Raw genomic sequence first — 12,999 nt, forward strand, 5'->3', positions numbered from 1 at the left:
GACTAATTAGCTCAGCAGTAAAGTGTCACTGTCTACACATGTGCCCATATTAGGGTGCAATAAATTAATTAACTCCACCATAGGATAGTGTTCCAGCAGTATGGTCGGGGGTAGAAAGGTAAGAAAGGTTTATTGACTTAACAAAAACATAACTATGCACAGATAACAAAACAACAGACAGACAATAATAATTCACATCAGCAACTTATCGACAGGCCCCTCTGATGCCTGATGTACAACAAGTTTCTCTTCTGCAAAGCTCGGTGAAGTCTGATGTTCCTGATCAGCACTGTCCAAAGGGTACTGGGAAGGACCCTGCTATTCAGTCTTTGGGCTCCTCGAGGTCTGCGGGCCCACTGATCAAGGCCAGCAGCTAATCTTAAATCAGTACTTCTTTCACAGAGCTACATCTTCATTCTGAATGATTTCTGTGTGTGCCAGCCAATTTATAATTTCTAAGCTGTGCTGATAAGTTACAGCCATTCAGATTCTTTTTATTTCAACTGTCGTTGGACTGACCAATAGCAGTACAAGCCTTGCATTCTTTTGATAAGGTTAATTTTAACTACACCACAGGGCCTTACTACTTCAAGGATTTGCTAAATTTACTAGGCCTTACTTTATACAAGGCCTTACTACATCTTAAACTTTAATTAGGCTCTTAACAACATATAGCTTAATATCTGAACAAATGACAGAAAAACACTTGGTCTAATCTTCATAGAGCCTTCAGCAAACACCTTTATCACACAGGCATAATTTTCAGCTGTCACAGATAGTACTGTCCAGGACAAGTACTATCCTATGGCGGAGTAATTTACGCTGCTACAACTCACATGTAGACAGTGCCCGGGGATGACTGGGGCATGAGGGTGCTGCAGTGCAGGGGCTGTCTGTTGGCTAGCTCCACACTTTAGCACCCTCATGACCCAGTCAGCCCCTCTGCTGCTCAATGCTGCTAGCCAGAACTTGAGGCTGGCCCCCTAGGCTTCTTGTCAGTCTGTGGCTGCTCTGCCCTGGCTCAAGATGCTGTGATCCCAGGCACACATGTAAACACTGCACCTGGGAGAAATAAACTTTGGTGAAAACTGAGCCAGACTTTATTTCATCACACTAATTGCATGTGTTGATGTACACCTTTGATTTTTCTTGGCACCCATGAGGGTGAACATAATTGAAGCATTAAGTAAGCTTAGGTTTTTTGGAGAAATTATTATTAAGCAGCAGGGGCAGGAAACTGTATTGTCTGCAACATTAGCAAAAAAGAGGAGGAGGCAGCTCCCATAAAACAGAACTTGTTGGGGTTTGTCTGCACTTGTGGTTGCCAGCTACAAGAAGATTTCAGCCCTCTAGCCATGGTTCTGCAGCAAACAATAGGCTGGCCTGACAGCACAATGCCTGTCCTGGAAAGTTTACTCTCTAAAGATAGACCATGTCAGTGGGAACAGTTCTTATTGTATAATCCAACCAGGTGACAGAGGGGATGGACCAGGAAAAGAAAGCATGCAACAGTGGCTGGATTTCTCATCAGTAAAAGATCATGAAAAAGACTCTAAATGCCAGCAGGACATGCAGCCATGTAACAAGGCCTGAAACACCAGGATACAATTCTCCAAACATCTCTAGCCACTACATTATGTTTTCACATGATAGACAAAGTGAGCAATATGTTCCATACATGGCCAAAAATGTTTCTACAGCAGCTGCCAAGCATGGAGTTAGTATGGGACCTCTGGGCTTGCATTCTGTCCAGTTGCATGTTCATGAATCAGCTGTCTCTGAGAACATGGGGAAAGATGCTGCAAGGTCCATGTATTCAGCAGGAGTCCAAAATAAAGACTATAATACCAGCTGTGCAATGCCCAAGCAGGAGTGTCTAAACTATGCCCAGGTTTGCAATTTCAGTGTGATGGCCCAACATGAGGCTCCAACCCAACAGCACAGAATCCCACAAAGAAAAATGAGGCAGCATCTCCAAAAGGAACACAAATCAGCTGCGGTCATTCAGTCTGCTCAGAGAGGTGACCAAGTCAGACGGGAGATGGAGGAGATGAATAAAGCTGCTGCCAAAATTCAGGCAGCTTATCGAGGCTACAGAACACGGCAGGAATTACTTCTTGGATCCAACACACATACCAAAGGCAAAGGTCTAAAACAGAACGTGGAAAATACAGCAAAAAACAGTTACCTACCAGCTGCTTCAGGGTACTATCAGGAATGGGACTGGGGCTTCCGAACACAAGGTGTTATCACTAAAAACAATAGATCAAGATGCCACCACAAGAATAAGCACAGCACAGTCTCTTTTGTCATTCCTACATCAACGTTCCTGAAAATAGAGTCTTCTGTTACACCGAACAAGGAAGAGCTTACAATTGCTCATGGCATATCTGCCCTAAAGGTCTTCAAAGCCACGACACAGCAGCAAGAAATCAATGATGCTGCAACCAGAATCCAAAAAGTATGGAGGGGATACCATGTCAGAAAGCAAATGAGGGAAATAGAAAAACAAGCTAAGATCTTGGTGGAGGCAATCCAGTCTTTTTCTGATGAGTGTAAAATCAGCCCAGAGAACCACAAGAGCTTCTGGGTTTCAGGAACAGCTGCTGTCATGGAAACTCAATCTTTGTATCTTAAGCAAGAAACCACAGTGCAAAAACCTGAACCTGATCTTGCTGTGAAACCAGAAGCAACCATGGAAAACAAATACACCAATACAGAAAGCAGTGAACTCTTGTTTAGAAATATTAACATATACACGATAGTGAAGGGCAGGCCATCTTCTCAACGGCCCCCGATAACCATAAGAGTGTCCAGTCCAAACGCTCTGGTACAGGGATACCACAGAGACACAAGCAGAGGAACCCAGGGCCTTTACACAGTCAAGCATCACAGTAGTTCAAAGCCATCTCAAATCTTCATTCAGATAAACTTGGTGAAGGGACATCCTTCAAGTAGACATTCATAAAATAGGAGAAAGGGAATAAAAGCTGGGGCCTGTATTGTGCTGGGCAATGCTGCTGTTAATGTGCGGGGGCTGACTGCTAACTGGCTTCTGGGAAGCTGTGATTGTGATAGAGATAAGGGGGCCCACCCATGTGCCGTTTTTCATGGGCTTCTGCATAGAAACAGCATAGACACAGCCATGATCAGGCTCTGTCCTGGGAGTCACCAGACAGCTCAGTCTCCTCTTCCATCCAACAACCCCCCTGAAACTTTGTCTAACATACACTGCATTATTTTTATTGTATGGGGCTGCTTAAACTGGACATAGTTCAGGGCCTCAGCATGTCATAATCCAGCACTATGTACATGTCTGCCTCATAAACGGGTCTAGGCAGGCAAGGTTCTTTGGGCAGATGTGATATCTTTTATTAGACCAACTGACTTTAATAAATAAATGGGCCTTTCATTTTGTAATCCTACAACCCAGGTCATGTGTTTGGCTTGTGTGTGAGGGCAATCTCTGTAACTTTGTTGGAAAACCACTAGGTGTCCCCATTGCCCTTTCTACATGTCCAAATGCTTTGCTTCTGGTCAAGGCACCAGCCGGAACAAATCTTTGCATAAGAGCTGGAGTTGCGGCTAGAAACAGATGTTTGTGCAAGGGTCTCAAGCTTCCAAAAACGTGAGTACCAGCAGAACAGAATTAAACAGAGCTTGTGGCATCCACATTACATAACAAAATGTGTCATATAATAATTATCTGGGGTTCAGATCTTCATGCCCAGGCACTCATGTTAGGCTTTTAAATAACTTTTACACATGTGAGCAGCTTTTTATGCAGGGGCAGTTCCAGTGAGTTTGATAGAATCAGTTACATGTGTTTGTGACTTGTGTTAGCCAAATCAGTGCCTCCAAGAGCTAGCTGCTGCCTGCCGTGTCTCAATCTGGTCATCAAGTGGTGCTGCAGCAACAGAAGAGAAAGGAAAAGTATCTGTAAGAAAGGGAAAATATCTGTAAAAAAATGAGTAAAAAAGGGGAGAAAACAGACTCAGGAATTGGAAAACAGAAAAGGGTCGGGGGAAGGGAAAATAAATAGTGATATGTGAGAAGTAAAATGCAGGAAATGATGGTGATCATTTTGGGCTGTCATGGGAAGAGAAGACGAGGAGATCTGGGTGCACAGTGTATCTGGGGGGAGAAGGGTTGTGTGAGAGAACAGGCAAGAAGAGGGGAGAAGTTGAGAGAGAGGGCTTGTGGGGAGTGGCCCAGGAGAGAAAAGGTGTCTGTGGGAGTGGGGCTCATGCCTGGAGGATATCTGCTGGATGGGAGGGGAGCGGGGGAGACGGTTCTGAGTCCACAGCTATTGTGGGGAGGTGGGAGTAACAATGCTGCTGTGCCCTACAAAGTGGTGTAAGTGAAACAGTAGATCTGAGACATGGAGGGTTGGGGGGGTGGGGGGTGCAAAAGGAAGGAACCACTTTTCTCCCTTTGCAGATCCTGGCAGGAATAAAGTCAGCACCTGTGGTTTGGTGGTACTTCTTGTTGCTGTTCTCTTACCCACTGCCCTGCTTTGAGATGTGCAGTGTCCAACCACCCAGGCTGACGACACACCAAAACATCTCTAAGGGCCTCTTGTCCCTCTCTCAATGGAACCCTGGCACCTCCTTCCACCCCTACTCCCAGCCCCTGCCTCAGGTCCCTATGGGGTTCCCCGGTCAGTAACTCTGGAGTGAGAACTGACAGTATGGAGCTCCCCAATCCATCCTCTGCTCCCCCTGCTCTGTGTCCCCATGCATCCGTCTACTGAAAAAACCACAAATCCTCACCTCTGCCTTGTATGCCCCTAGTTGCCAAGAGTGGTGTTCTCAGGTCTGTGGAAGAGGCTGCTCCAAATACCCCCAACTTTTTGCCATTGCAGACCCCCTGATCAGGGGCTTGGTTTGGCAGAGTCTCTTCAATGTCTGCTGAATATGACCTTCTCTCCAGAAATGATGTGGGCTGCAAGGACTTTACTGCACTGTTTTAAAGCTTTCATGGCAGGGAGCTGGGGCAGGGCACTGTGTTGTACAAGAAACCTCTGCTTTGAAATTCCTCAGTGTCTTGTGGAGTGGGAGAACACTCCTTGTCTCTACAGGTTTTGATGGTGGCAACCATCAATCCTCCTGGATCATGGTGTATGCATGAGGGCCACTCAGACCTTCAACGCAGGAATTTTTGGAGGAGTAGAGACTGCCCAGACCTGCCATCCTCCTTTTAGGTCACTGAGACAGAATCCAAAGACCAGACTGAGTCCAAAAGTTTGGTGCCCCCCTGGCTGTAGTTGTATAAGTGTCTGGGGATCAAACTCAGGTTTCCTGTGTGGTAGACAAAGAATCTGCCACTGAACCACAGATTTTGATGGGGACTCATTGAAAATACCCACTGCTTCAGAACTGATGCAGATTCTAGAAAGCCGCTGTTATTTAAGAGGTGCCAAAGAGTCCATTGGTCATGGCCCAGAGCAGCCGTGGATGTGAGGGACTGTCACAGGGTCTGTCCTCCAAGCAGGTGTTGACAAAAAAGAGCTGCTGTTGTACTGGCTTTGTAAGGGTTGACCAAGGTGGAGATGATCAGCCTGAGCAGAACATGTTAGCTGAGAGGTCTACCAGAGTACAAAGTAAAGTCAAAGCTGGGTGTCCATCCTAGTCCAGGATAGCAAGTTCATGGTTGAAATGAAATCATGGTCAGGGTAAGCAGTTGATCCAGTCTGGGAGGTCTAAGGCAAGAGCAGGAGTGATCAGGACAGGAGCAAGTATGAGAGTCCAAGCCAGAGGGTTCAACACAGAACGTCAGGTCCTAGGAGTTTTAAGCAGGCCAGAGCCACAGCAAGACAGTTGCCCAGACACATGGTCCATCTTGCTGCTGTTTGGTCCAAGCTCAGATGCACCAGGTGAGTGGGCCTCTTCCTGAGGGGATACTCAGCCTGATTTCCTGATTACTTCCAGTTGGGGTTTGGGACTAGCTCTGCCCCAGCTAGGCCATGGCTCATTACAGACTTCTATCCTGGCTTCTCTGGTAACCAGTAGGAGTTGGCCAAAATTCACTGCTGTGGCCTTTAGCTCCCACTCTGTTCCATGAACTCCTCCTGTGTGGTGGGAGAAGTCAGCAGTAACTTTTGCCTGTTTCTCTAATACCAAGTTGGGATTGTTCATCAGGCAGTGTCCTGACTGAACTGCCTCATAGCCCAGGAAAACTGAATAGCTTCCCAAATGGCACCTGAGCTTAAATGTCAAACTGAGTACCTTCCTCTGGCCCTGCACTTACAGGTGGCTGGGAGGGAGGTTGGGTGTCTCCTGCACTGTGTGTGAGATTCGAATAAATCTCTTCTCATGCAGGTGTATTTGCATATATCATTCCTGTCTTCTTTCTGCATCTAGTTCTCTCTGCTCCCAGTTCCTGTAGCTGTGGTCCCTGGTCCTTGGAGATGCCGTGTGTGAAAGATGAGCGTCTCAACTTCTGCCCTCAAAATGTCCTACCATTGTCCTCGGTGACACCAGCTTCCTTTGACGTCTCATCTGAACCCTTAGCTTCTGCCTTGTCACCTGTATTAATAAAAGTTATGATTTAGAGACACTCTGTAATAGAGGAGGGTTGGAAATTGGGAGATAGTCCCGCAGTTAGGGAGTAGCCAGTTAGAGAGACTAAAAGTCTTCAGAGGCTTGCCTACTGTTCCACAATAAAACTTGTTTAGTTCTTATTCATTCCTGACTGTCTTTATTGAACCCAGTGATCACTATACGGTTTCAGAAATGGTGAATGAGAAAGAGCTTGAAAGAATTTGAGTTCCAAACCAGAAAAGAAATTGGAAGCTAAAAACAAAGGGAGTGACACAGCCATGTGGAAGGACAAAGGCCTTTGTAAATGATCTGCACAGCCATGTAGTCTAAAACAAAGGTTTTCAAACTTTCTGAAGTCATAGAACCCTTTCCTATCACTTCTGCTCCTGCAGAATACCTACCTCCAGCCTACAGACTGACACAGAGCCAGGTCACCTGGACCAGGAATTGTGGTGCACCACCTCCCAGCCTGCTCCACTATTGCCCCCAAATCTCTTTGTGGAACACATGATAACTACCAAACTCGAGAAACTGGCCAGCTGATTTCATAGGCAGATCCCAGGGCTAGACATCATTTTTGTGGGCTAGATGCAGAGGGGCCCCACCATGTCTTTGATTGCCCAAGGGGTCCCAGCTGTCCTGCCCTTCCCTGCACATTGCCACATGGCCCCAAACCATGGCTTAATTACCTTGATTAAGTCCGGGGAAGCTATTAATTCATGTGTTATTAAGTGTGGATTAATGGCTTCCCCAGGCTTAATCAGAGTAATTAAACCGTGGTTTTGGGTCATCCCCAAGTGGCAGGCTCCATACTTTTGGTGGGCTCACTGCAACATCCCCCCCCGCCAAAAAAAATCAAAACAACTTACTAGCAAGCAGAGAAAAGCATGTGGGAAGCCCTGCATGTGGAGCATGGGGTGGGGGGGAAGGTGGAGGGTGAAGGGTAGGGAGAGAGAGGCGGGATGGGGTTGGGCACAGCTGTGAACAGCAGTCTGCTGTGGAAAGGTTTGCCCTGCCCTGGCCTGCCTATCCCCTCACCCCATGCCCTCTTCCCTCTGCTTTCCCTGCACTGTGCTCCAAGACTGCAAGGCTTCCTGTGTGCTTTTCTCTGCCTGCTGAGAAAATCATCCTCAACAGCCTGTAGCTGATAAAATTTGTGTCATATCCAGAAGCATAGCAGCCAAAACACCAAGTGAAGGAGGACCATTAAAAGGAGCAGCATTCCATTCATAAATTGTTAGAGGCTGGAAGGGACCTTGCAGACCATTGGGTCCAGGCCCCAAAATGGAAATGCTGGGGATTGAACCCAGGACCTCATACATGCAAAGCATGTGCTCTACCACTGAGCTACATCCCCTTCCTAGAGAGCTTTGTGATATTACAAATAATACTACTTCTCAAATGTACCACTCCAATGACATGATCAGACTCATATTTTAAGACTTGGAGGAAAAACGTCCCACAGAAAAAATGGGAAGCCGGATCTGATAGTTTGTCAGTCTGAGATGAAAGTTAAACCTCCAGAAAGACTTATAGGCTGCCTACCCATGTGCTTGTTCATATTCTAATTAGTATGCATTGGAGTGGACTTGATTAATGAAGTCTGCTCCACACTCTAATTCTCCCTGGTCCTTCCCTCTGCAGTGGTGGCACCTGCCTGCTAGCAGGCAGCCTGGACTGTCATGAGGGGATTGCCATGGCAGAGGGAAGCACCAGGCCCCATGCAGCTCAGAGGCTATATGACCGTGGCAGCAGCTCATGCAGGCAGGCTCAACAGGTAAAAAAAAAAAGCAGCAAGGAGCCTGATCTTTTTTTTTTCTCTCAGAGCTTGCCTGCCTGCCTGAGCTGCGTGTGGCCTGGTGCTTCCCTCTGTGGCAGCAGTGCTCCCGGGCAGCACCCACCCACTATCAGCCCACTTGGGTGGCCCCAGGGGGTGCTGCATTTGCGGAGGGAAGCATTGTCCCTTGTTCCCTGGGGATGTGTGCCACTGCTACTTGTCCCTGGGGAAACACACGTTCCCACTCTTGGGGACGTGTCCACAATGTACAGCCTGACTTTTGTGTAATTTACTTGGAACCAGGGTAGCATTTTTCTAGGAAAAATCAGGGGTAAAACTCCCTTTAAACTCCCCCTTTGCTAAATATATGTGTAATTGGCTTCCCTTAAGGAGGTAACCCAAACGTTTGGTAAAAATGTAGCAGATGAAGTTACCTGGATCCTTCAGAGTGCAAGGAAACCTGGGACAAGAGCTGGAGGAAGGAAGAATGAGTTGGGAAGTAGAATGTGTTGACAGGATGGTTGGAGTATTGCTGTAGCCAGGATGGTCCAGGAAATGTACGAAAGACAGGGGTTTTTTGGGATATCTTTTACTGGATGGTCTGATCCAAATCCCATTTGAAGTCAGTGCTTTTCTTTGACATCAGTAGGTTTTAGATCAGGCCCAAGACAGCTCAAGAAGACAGAAATCTAGGAAGGCACCTATTCAACAGATCTCCCATGGGGAACTAGTATAAGTCATTTAACAGTAGACTGTGAGGACAGTATGTTGGGATATAACATTGCAGTACACAGTCCTGCACTGGGAAAAGCTGGTCTTTTTCATCCTGGACATCTTTAATCCATAATAAGATAAAGTCAGGGGATAGGCTCTGTCTTGGCTACCTACTCCTTACATTTTTTGTGCTGTTCCTGAATTGTGGCTAGCCAATGCCGCTTAGCAGATAAGGGATAAATAAGTCAGAGTTTAGGACCCAGGGACTTTTTTTTAGGCTTACAGGATGTGACAGCTAACTGGAAATCAATGAAGTGTACTTTAAGAAGCTTCATAATGATGCAAGATAAGGCTGGAAATGCACTCCCATTCCTTGCAGACTCTGTTCCCCTTCATGCTCTTTAATCAGTTTGCATTAACCGATTTCTGGGATGGAATCTGGTTATGTGTGAAAAGAAGTGATCAGCTGTAGAAAGCTTCCACAATGCTGGTGCTGGCATTCATGCCTCTCATTCTTTGTCTCAGCAAGTCAGGTAAGTGCAATTTCTTCCCTTTTTAAGCTAAATGGCAGAAATGCATTTTTTTTTAAATGCCTTTGAAATCAGGCACTGGCATTCACTGTTACATGAGTTCCTCTACTTCTTTGCAAAGCAACTTGGAAGACCTACATTTGTCCCTTGTGTGAGTTACAATAGCAGCTCTCGTATTAACAGTGATTTCTTCAATATTAAAAGCCTTTTAAATCGGTGCAGATGCTACTTTGGCAGAGATGACGTGAACAAAAATAACAGAGCTGTTTTGTACCCAGAGCAGCACAGCTTGCATTTCAAACCCAGTTTCACAAAATATATGGCAGGTTGGAAAGGAGAGCAATATGTTTTTGGGATCTGAGAGACTCAGAGAGTGTGTGCTTTTTCCCTAAACAGTGCGAAGGGCAGATTTTCAACATTAAGAGGAGAAAAAAGCCTGTTAGGTGGGGCAAGAAAACGCTAAATGTGCTATGTATATGTCTCTACAACACAAATGGTGTGTAATGAGCTTATGACACCATCCAGGCTGGATTTCTATTCTTTTAGCAACTCACCTGCTCATTGCACTTGAAGGTCTCCCTGGCACATCTCCCTGAGGATGAGGAAAAATTAACCAGGGCAGATTAAGCAGTATGGCAAATGTGATGAATTAAGCTTGCCTGTCAGAGCAGTGAAAGGAGCAGTGAAACTTTTTTTTGTGTGTGAATCAAGAACATTAGAAATGAGCCTGAGCTCTGATGGCTGCCAGTCCTATTCATCTTTAAGGTTGACCCTGGTCCTTTCAGTATATTCTCAGTTGCCTTATCTGCAGTCTTGTAAGCAATTCAAGCCACATTGCTCTTTGGGGAGGTAAGATCTTGGTAGAACTCCTTTGGGCAGACATGTTTTCCAGCCCAATTTTAGTCTGTGTTCCACATTACTTTTTTGTTCTTAAATATATGGCCTCTCTGAACCAGCCTCAAATCTGCCTCCCATCTCTTCTCTGCTCTCTTCAGGCCCAGAGTAAACAGACTGGTTCACGTCAGTGTGCACCAGAACTTACCATTTGCACCACAGCTGTTATTTTCCCTCTGCTTCATTTTTCTGTGCCTCCTTTATTGATTGTGTCCTTCAAGGCACACAATACTCCAGCTTTTGGATACACCTCACCAAGTCTCCATTACTCCCTCCAGCCATAGCTAGGTCCCAGAGGCTCTGTGGCTCATCAGAGATCGAGGTTCCCTGCAAAAATTAACTTTTAAAGCTAATTATTTAGCACAGGGACATTGCTGTGCCAGGTTCAGGGAGGTGAGGATGGGGATGGTTGTACTGAAGTAAACTGAAGGTTTTGTGGTCCACTGGTGTGCAGGAGAGCATATCCAAGCTTCTTCTCAACACTGTCTGGGGCTCTAAATGGTCCTGAGGCATGGGAGACAAACCAAGCCCTGTTTCCTTCTTCTGCCCACAGATCCGGTGAGGAGAGCAGGGGATGCCACCCAATGGGCTGGTGCAACAAGGGATCAGGAAGGGATTTTGAGGACAGAGGGGATTTTGTGTGCCCTTTGTGGGCTGGTTGTGTGGCCACTATCTTCCCTTGATGAAATGGGGGTTCCTGGACCTGGGGGAAAGCTGCAGCCTGTGAGGACAGAAGAGTGGAAGGATTCTGGAGGAGAGTGAGAAATGGACACCTGGCAGAGCAGAGAAGCAGCATGAAGTTCCTGCTTCCCAGAGGCCTGTAGTACATACAGATCTCACTTTGCAAAATTCATTCCTACTGTGGGTTGAGCACAGGGGTGGGGAGAAGGAAGAGAGGAGGAACAGTGGATGACTCCAAAGTTCTCAGGCTAGACCCTGTCATGCTTGAAGCAGCTTTCTTGCAAGTCCTTAGCCAGTGTGACCCATGGTGCACAGAACATAGGACATGGCTCTGTGCATGGTTTCCCAGGCTGCCTGCTTTCCTGGTACTCTCAGTTAGCCATGCAATCATTGCTTCCCCAAGTGTAAAGAACTTCCTGGGTCAGGGTTTCCCACAGAGTTTCTACCTCCTCCTTTATTAGGGAATTGGATACCTGCTTGTTTAACCTGGCAGGTCTTAGATTAGTGAGGACGGGTTAACAGGAACAGCAGCTTTCTCCAAGATGTATCACCAATACCCTGCTATGTTTGCTTCCTGCTTCAGTGGGTCCACGGGGACAATGTAAGATCAGGTCTGGCTGGCTCTTCCAACACCCTTTAAAAAGCACATTAATAAGCAATTCGCAATACCCCCTCTCACAGTAAAAAATCCAGCACGAACAGACATGGATGAAAACCCCAGCTGGCTTCCACGGCCAGTCCACATTAGAGTTAACTCACCTCCCTTCCCCCCGTCACTGTCTGTATCGAAAGCCCACAGACCCAATTCCTCAAGGTTTATCCATCAAGGTCCTGGGGGGAGGCTTAAGTACTTGGTGTCATCTGTACTACCTTTCCTCATTGGCTCTTTCTTTCAAGCACTGCTCCATGTCACATAATCACATGCACAGACCCCCTCCTCCTCTCTCTGCTTTCTTTCAGCTTTGGCTTCCTTTGGCTCCATTGCTGAGAATGAAGATGCTCTCCTGAGGCACTTATTTCAGGGGTATCAGAAATCAGTTCGACCGGTTGAAAACTCCAATGATACAATAAAAGTCCTCTTTGGATTAAAGATATCTCAGCTAGTGGATGTGGTAAGCAACTGAGAGGACCTTTAAGAAAGAACAAATCTTGACTCAGCAAACTCACACAGTTGTCATTATTGTCTATGGGGGAACTAGACTCTAGGAAAGCTTACTTAAGTAACCTCTTCCCTTGTGACCGAGGAAGATAGTAGGGTTTTGAGGCAAGTAAGTGATGGAGAGGTAGATGAAGTGAGGCAGGTAAGAGATGGAGAGGTGTCAGCTTCCCTCACATCCCTCTACCTGATGGCTGCTTATTAGGGATTCTTGTGTCTTATGAGTATGAAGCCCCTCCATTTCTATATCACCCAGGAACCAACCAAGAAAAGGGCCTGTCTACTGGCACTGTGCAGATGCAGGGCAGCAAAAAGACACTGGCCCACTGGTGTGAACCCTATGAATCTTTGCCTCGCAGAGTACCTGGCTGGAGAGTCCTACCCTAACATACCTAATAGCCAGGTACTCTGAGAGGCAAAGATTCAAATCATTGGTCCAAATTTGGCAGGGCATGTCCTTGAATATGTGACTCCTGCCTTTCTTGTGAAGGGTCTAATCAAGAGGTCTTTGGCTGGTATTGAATTATTTGCCTTGTGATGATATTTTCCCCTTAATGAAATTGGCTGGATCTTACTGCGGCGAAAATCCCAGCTTAGGTTTTCAAGCCCCAGGGTCTCCCAAGGTCTACTGGGGGCTGAGCTTTCTGGAAACCCTGTTCATTTCACCTAGGTGCCTAAATGGGCGCCGATTGCTTTGGAAATTCT

General features: G+C 46.5%; 1 long non-coding RNA gene and 1 other non-coding gene across 2 annotated transcripts in view; one reads left to right on the forward strand and one right to left on the reverse strand.

The window, feature by feature from the left end:
- Positions 1-6,637, forward strand: part of LOC149868643 (uncharacterized) — a 45,070-nt gene extending 38,433 nt beyond the window's left edge. Inside the window, exon 5 of the long non-coding RNA XR_016441013.1 lies at positions 6,363-6,637. This is a non-coding gene — a long non-coding RNA (uncharacterized LOC149868643). The remainder of the gene's footprint in view (positions 1-6,362) is intronic.
- A 1,190-nt stretch (positions 6,638-7,827) lies between these two features.
- Positions 7,828-7,899, reverse strand: TRNAA-UGC (transfer RNA alanine (anticodon UGC)). Its single transcript has one exon. It is a non-coding gene; the product is annotated as a tRNA-Ala (tRNA).
- Positions 7,900-12,999: the final 5,100 nt, after the last annotated feature.

The sequence above is a fragment of the Crocodylus siamensis genome, chromosome 3, assembly GCF_052110815.1.
Source record: "Crocodylus siamensis isolate JL-2025a chromosome 3, ASM5211081v1, whole genome shotgun sequence".
NCBI lineage: Eukaryota > Metazoa > Chordata > Crocodylia > Crocodylidae > Crocodylus > Crocodylus siamensis.